At 48.4% G+C, this 7,187-nt stretch overlaps 1 protein-coding gene across 2 annotated transcripts in view; it reads left to right on the top strand.

Moving 5' to 3' along the window:
* Window positions 1-1,071: 1,071 nt before the first annotated feature.
* ALLC (allantoicase) overlaps window positions 1,072-7,187 on the top strand; it is a 65,467-nt gene continuing 59,351 nt past the window's right edge. The window contains exon 1 of one of the 2 annotated variants that reach the window (XM_058287932.1): window positions 1,072-1,282. The gene's annotated coding sequence lies outside the window, so the exon portion shown is untranslated. Of the gene's footprint in view, window positions 1,325-7,187 lie in introns of both variants that reach the window. The other variant, XM_058287934.1, reaches the window with a different exon arrangement.

The following is a 7,187-nucleotide window of genomic DNA, read 5'->3' as shown; positions in this document are numbered from 1 at the left end:
GGTCTGTTACATAAAGAAGCAGAGGATGTGCTTATGGAATTTTTCGTTCTGGAAGGGGAGATGGACAATAAAACATGGACTTGACAGCACAGTGGAGAGCTGAGCGCTGTGGCCGGGGGGGTCGCAGGGGGCTTGGGGCAGTGAGTGCAGGTGCAGTGGGTGGCCGGGGAGAGGCTGGGGCAGGGTCCCTGGAGGTGGCATTGGAGCTGGGCCTTTGCAAATGGTTTTGATTCCATCGGGGGAGGATGGAGGCATGAATGATGTGAAGGGTTTGTTACGATCAGGGGAAAAGAAAATCAAAGAAGGAAGCAGGAACTCGGGTACTCCCAGGCCACTGGATTGTCTTTCCCACAGGTGCGTGTGTTTGTGAATTCCAGCCTTTTATCTGTTCAGCTATTCATTGCTCAAGTAACCTTGGATATATGTTTTCTAACTTTTTCAGCCTGGTTCTTTACTCTGCAGGGCTGTTGTGACAACATAATGTTGTAGCGTTTGTAACCACAGGTCTTACAACAGGTGTTCGATTGTTTTACCTTGTTTTTCCACTGGAAGTTCCTCCTCTAGACAATGGGATCTTTGAGAATAGACTCTGATTTCATTTGTCTTTGTTATCTAGCAGAAGATGTGGCCCGGGCCTGGCACCGTGTTCTTCTCAAGGGTCCATGAACTCCTTGAACTTATATCAAAGTTTTGTGTGCACAGCATTTTTCTGGAGGTGAGGGCCCTTTGCCTTTGTCAGATTCTGCCAAAGTCCTCTGTCCTCCTGAGAAGTTTAGGAACCAGTGCTGGGTGTGCTCAGTATTTGCTGAGTAAATAGTTGGTACAAGATACTGACTCAGATAAAGCTGGACAGAGAAGGGGAGTTCAAGATCCACAGCAGCAGTGGGAGATGATTTTGTTAGCGGGGGGAGAGGTCTTGGTTGACTTTGAGAGAGGGGCTCAGGCAGGGTCTGGTTCCCAGGCTGCACAAGGGCCTTTGCCGAGAGTTCCGCTTGGCTTCTCCAGGGAGGGCTGCTCCACCTCCAAGCTCCGTCTTCCCTCCCCTTGTGACATCACACAGGTCCAGCCAATCTCTGGAAAACTCTGGTGCTCTCGCCGGCTCCTATGAATTATCTCCTGGCTGGCACCCAAACACCATGGGAACTTGGCTGGTTCATTGGGAGCAAGAAATCCAGTCTTAAATACTGGACTTCGACTTCCTGGGTGAAGTTGGAGGACCACTTATAAGTAACTTGCTGTTCTGAAAGTCATCATTGCCCCCCAAAACAGGGCAACGGCACAGGCAAGTCTGAGTAGCGCAATGATCATTTGACACTTTTGAAAGGTAAGAGTGGGACCAGATCAGGGCAGATGCCACTTTGTGGAGTCGAGCTGCTTAGGTATTTGAGATGACCCAAACACTGGGAACAGTGTTACCAGCAAGTGGAAAGAGCCTCAGAGTGAGGGTTTGAAGTTCTGGATTCTGATCCCTTCTCTATTTGTTTAAGCCCCATGACTTTAGAAAAAGCTCTAAAGAGCTAAGCCTACAGGTAAAATAAACCCACGTGCAAAAGAAGAGCCACAAATTAGAGTGAGATTAAAATATGCTCCAACCCATGCCCTAGCCTTGGACTACTCCAAATCCCTGCTACAGCTCACTGCTAGTTTTGTCCCTAAGATGAGTAAGATGCTACTTTTATTTTACCAAAATCTTATACTTTTGGTCCAAAGTGCTAATTTTTTTTTGCGTGTAACATCAGTGATGACAAAAGGCATTGAAGATTTCCTTTAAACAGCAAGTAATTCTTCTGTTGGCAGAGTTTTACTTGCTTGTCAAAGGAAAGATGTCTCTTTTTCAAATTTCCTAGATTCACCCTGTTGCACCTTTTCTTATTTTAAGGCAAATCCCAAGAGGGAAAAAAGTGTGAACACTGCTTGACAGTATGAAATTTCAAGATTATAATTTTTCCATCAGAAGAGAATAATTGCCTCTTCTCGTCGGAACAACCTATTATAATACTCCTCATTTCTGATGAATAAATTGAAATTTGCATTAAATGCTTTAGCATGTTCATTAAACATTATGGGCTGACTCTCAGCTTGCTCTCATTTACAGCATGGCCCTTTTTAAAAGGGATCATGTTCCTCTCCACAGAATGTATTTTGAAATCTAATTTAAACAAACAGCAGTAAGGGGTTTTAGTCGTAGGTTTAGAAGTAGGCTCCACGGGTGGTCTGAGAGTTTGGGTGGCTTTTCGGCGAGGGGGTGAATGAGAGATGGTCAACTCTGGGGAGTAAGAGGGTACAGCCCAGGTGAAGCCAGCTCCCACCCTGTATTAGCGAGGGCTCTCTAGGGAAACAGAACTGACAGGAGACATCTGTAAATATGATGAGATTTTATAAAATTATCTCATGTGACTGTGGGGACGCACAAGTCCAAATTCCACAGGGCAGGCTGCAAGCCAGGAGCTCCAATGAAGGTCCTCAATGAGTTCCCCAGGAGAAGCTGGCTGTGTGAAGGAGAGATGGGAATTCTCTCCTAAGACTGCTGAAATCATTCTCCTCTTAAGGACTTCAATTGATTGGATGAGACATCTCTCATTGTTGAAGGCAATCTCCTCAGTTGATTGCAGATGTAATTGGACACAGATGCAATCAATCCACTGATCATTTAAGTCCACAAAATGTCCTTACAGTAACACTTAGGCCAGTGCTTGCATGAGGCCTAACAACTGGACACCCCCCCCCCCCCCCCCCCCGGCCTAGCTGACACGTGAGCCTAACCATCACTCACCCCTCTCCTCTCTCCCTAGTGTGGACATAAACAATTCTCCTTTCCTTATAGCCCATGGCTATTTTATCAGCAGATATGGTAGGAAAGAATTGACCATAGGGGGCAGATGAGTAGAGAATTTGGTGAATCCATATCATAAAAATCACATAGCTATCAACCATCCGTCGGGCAGAGAACTGCTTTCCTTCAGCCTAGAAGCTCTTGGTTGTCATGGAATGGTCTTGAAGGACCTTCACACGGTCCTACATAGGACAGGCTGTTAGTAAATACTGTTGAATTTATGCATGATGAGAGACACTTCATGGAGAGTAGTTACAAGGCCCATTTCTACAACAGATGTGGCCAAGTAAAATCTCTTCCAAGATGTCCTGTCGACTCACATTTGAGCAGGTTGTCTCTTTTCTTTCTTACATTTTTATCTTAGGGGTGGAGAGACTTTTCACAGAACAGCTTTTGAGACTGTTTGAAGAACACAGACAACAAATGATGTACTTCCCTGGGGAGACAGTGATGCCTTTACTGTTTTCTCCATAATTAGGAAAGAGAGTAGGAGACTATGATTTCACGGAGTCTGACTCTCCTGTGCTTGAAACCTGTTCTTCTCCCTTATTGTTAGCTGTGTCATGTTGGGCAAGTGCCTCAACTCTCTGGGCTTCTCTGCAAAGGGCACAGTCATGTGTAACTCCCAGGCTTCGGGTGAGGAAGGCACGGGAATATATGTGAAAATAGGGACCTGAGGTTCAAAACCCATTTCCCCTCCTTGCGCTCTTGTTTCATATTGCACACATCTTCCCTGTCTGCCCCCCCATGGCTCCCTTGTCTGTTCGCTCTATTTTTTTTTTTGCTGATTGTCTTTGCTCATTGTCTGTTTGTTGTTTGTCATCTTTTTCTTCTTTAAAAAAGATTTATTTCTCTCCCCTTCTCTCCCACTCTCCATTGCCTGCTCTCTTGTGTTCATTCGCTGTGTTCTCTTCCGTGTCCGCTTGCATTCTCGATGGCACTGGGAATCTGTGTCTCTTTTTGTTGCGTCTTCTTGCGCCTTAGCTCTCCGTGTGTGCGGCGCCACTCCTGGGTGGGCTGCGCTTTTTTCGCATGGGGTGGCTCTCCTTGCAGGGCGCGCTCCTTGCGCGTGGCATGGCACTCCTTGTATGCGGCAGCACTGTGTGTGGGCCAGCTCATCACACAGGCCGGGAGGCCCTGGGTTTGAACCCTAGACTTCCTATATGGTAGGTGGATGCTCTATTAGTTGATCCACATCTGCTTCCCTGTTTGTCATCTTTAAGAGGCACTGGGAACTGAACCCAGGACCTCCCGTGTGGGAGGCAGGTGCTCAACTGTTTGAGCCACATCTGCTCCCCCATGTTGCACACATCTTTTATGAAAAAAGGAACCCAACCTTAAGGAGATTCAAAGCCTCAACCTGGGTTTGGGGGGGCTTTACTGCAATGTGGGGCTGACCAGCTGTAAGAGTGCAAAGAGCCCGGCCCTTTGTTCTCAGGGAAGAGCTTTGACAAAGAGAAACAGGACAAGCACTGTGGCTCGTCCATGAGAGTTACGGCCAAGTGAGCCATGCATCGTGCCTTCTGAGTGCCCAGCAGCCTTGCATGGGCCTTTGGAAGGAGTAGGGCACAGAGGAACGGCAGTGCTCTTTGTCCTCGAGCAACTGACGAGCATCCTCTGTCTCTCTTGGAAGCCTAGAGCTCCTGGCATCTCTCCCTTGATGCTCTTTACTTTGGTAAAGATCACATGCCTCAGTTGTTGAGATCCTGAATGAAAAAACACGGGTTTTCCATAGCCACCCTAACACAAGTGAGATGAGATGTGGGGGCATTTTGGGGACTTGGAGTTGTCCTGGGTGGTGCTGCAGGGACAGTTACCGGACATTGGGTGGGTTGTGGGAGAGTGTGGGCTATGATGTGGACCATTGACCATGAGGTGCAGTGGTGCTCAGAGATGTAGTCACCAGATGCAATGAATGTCTCATGATGATGGAGGAGATTGTTGCTATAGGGGGAGGAGTGGGGTGAGGCGGGTGGGGGTATATAGGGACCTCATATTTTTTTATGTAATATTAAAAAAAAAAAGACAAAAAAAAAAAAAAGACAGCACAAGTTGATTGCCTCACTGTTCTGTGGGTCCACGTTGGCTCAGCTGAATACTCTTCTTGCTCCAGATGTACAGGTCTGAAATCAGAGCGCTGGCTGGCTGGGAAGGATCCTCTTTCAGGTTCTTTGAGGATGTTGGGAGGATCCAGTTTCTTGTGGATGTAGGACCAAGGTCCCATTTCCTTGCTGGTTGGTCGCCGGGGCCACCCTTAGCCCCTAGAGGCCTCTCTCCTCTCCCATGGGGGGCTCCCACCCCTTAGGCCCAGCAGTGGCACATAGGGGTCTTCTCTCTTTTGAAGCGTTCTCAGAGTCCCCTTTTGGTTCTCTCTGACCTCCCCTTCTCTTGCTTCCAGCTAGAGAACATTCTCTGCTTTTAAGGTCTCATGGGACTAGATTGGGCTCACCAGGAAATCAAGTGTAATCCCCCTGTTTTAAGGTCTGAAAGCTTAAATTACATCTGCACAGTCCCTTTTGCTGTATAAAGTCATATATTCATAGGCTTCAGGGATTAGGGGCTGGACATCTTCGGGGAGCCAGTCTGCCTCCTCCAGGGTAGAAGTCCTCTGTTAAGTCTGAAATCCTGTCGGCGTGCCATTCGTTGTAGGATCAGCCACGTGCTCAGCACTGTCCGCTTCTCCCAAGCCCGTGATTTCCTTGAGGTGAGGAAGTGGGTGTTCTTGGGTCTGATTCATTGAAACCAGACCCATTTGCCCAGGCGGTTTATACACGGGACAACGCGTAAAAACGTACACTCGGCAGTTTATACACAGATCCAACAAGCACGTCAACACCGCTCTGTCTCCCTTCCATTCCTGTCCCCAGCCCCTGAATTTGTCTCTCCAGAGGCAACACCCTTGACAGTTTCTGATCGCAGCCTAGTCCTTGTCGCCTTCTTTTCTCGCACTGCTTGCTCGTCCCGTACCTAATAAACATTAGGACCCCTCTGCCCTTCCGTTTTCCCTTCCGTCTCTCTCCCACCACTTCCCTCCACTCTCCTCCCCAGCATGCGTTGTTTGAAGACAGGGTTTTATTTTTGCATCCTCCTCGAGGCCCTGCATAGGGTCCGAGATATAGCAGGCATCAGGGGATACTTTTGGAATTGATGACTGATGAGAGAAATCTGAAAAGAGAGGGCACTGAGCGAAAGACTGATAAAATGTTCCTGGGGAAAAAAAATGCCGTCAGTGATTGTGTCTAGGTGAGGGGTCTATGAGCAGGTGTCTTTATCGTCTCTATTTTTTTTTTGTAAATAGATTTTTCTTGAAAAGGACAAAACAAGAAATGCATGATTTTAGGGCAGCATGGTTTACAATCAACGGGGGCGAGTTCTCCAGCTCAGGCGACCTTGGGCTTCCGCGGAGCTCTGGGGAGAAGACCAAAGTCAAGTGCCGGGAACGACTTGCGGTGCGCGACCGCCACCTGGTGGACTGAAGATAGAAGTGCGGCTCTCGCCGCGCCGCCGTTTCCTTCATAAAAGGCTTTCCAGAACCGGAAAAGGCCGTTTGCCTCCAGAGCCATTTTGGGGGTAATTTCTGTAGTCTTCCTTCGGGTACAAGGAGCGAGTTCTCAGGTGGTTCCTGCCGGGCTAGCAGATCCTTGTTCTGCGCTGGTGAGACGGAGCGGAAAGCGCGCGCTAGGCCTGGCTCTGCCACTTTGGACGATCGTGCGCCCTGCGCACCTCACGTGTTGGGGCCTCCGTTTTGTCATCTGTGAAAGGACAGAGTTAGTCCAAGGTAGAGATTCTCAACCCTGGCTGTCCACCTATGGACCCCACTCTGTAGAGTCAGACTCAACTATCTGGGGTGGGGCCCAGGATCCGAATTTTTTTTTTTTAATTTTTTTATTTTTTATTGACTTTGTAATAATATTACATTAAAAATATATATGTGAGGTCCCATTCAACCCCACCCCCCCACCCCCCCTCTCCCCCCCCCCCCCAACAACACTCGTTCCCATCATCATGACACATCCATTGGATTTGGTAAGTACATCTTTGGGCACCTCTGCACCTCATATACATTGGTTCACATCATGGCCCATACTCTCCTCTATTCCATCAAGTGGGCCCTGTGAGGATTTACAATGTCCGGTGATTACCTCTGAAGCACCATCCAGGGCAGCTCCATGCAGGATCCGAATTTTTAAAAGCATGAGGGGTGACTCTGGGTAACCAAATGGAGAAGAGTTGGACCCGCTCATAGCAACGTCCGCTCTGTCGCAGCACGGCTCTTCCTTCCGCTGGTGAAGGTCTAACATCGGAACGTTACAGATCAGCCCGGGCGGGGCTCGTTTTGGAGGGGGCCTCTTCT

The sequence above is a fragment of the Dasypus novemcinctus genome, chromosome 25 (assembly GCF_030445035.2).
Source record: "Dasypus novemcinctus isolate mDasNov1 chromosome 25, mDasNov1.1.hap2, whole genome shotgun sequence".
NCBI lineage: Eukaryota > Metazoa > Chordata > Mammalia > Cingulata > Dasypodidae > Dasypus > Dasypus novemcinctus.
The sequence above is the reverse complement of the archived record's forward strand: the minus strand, read 5'-3'. Positions and strand labels throughout refer to the sequence as shown.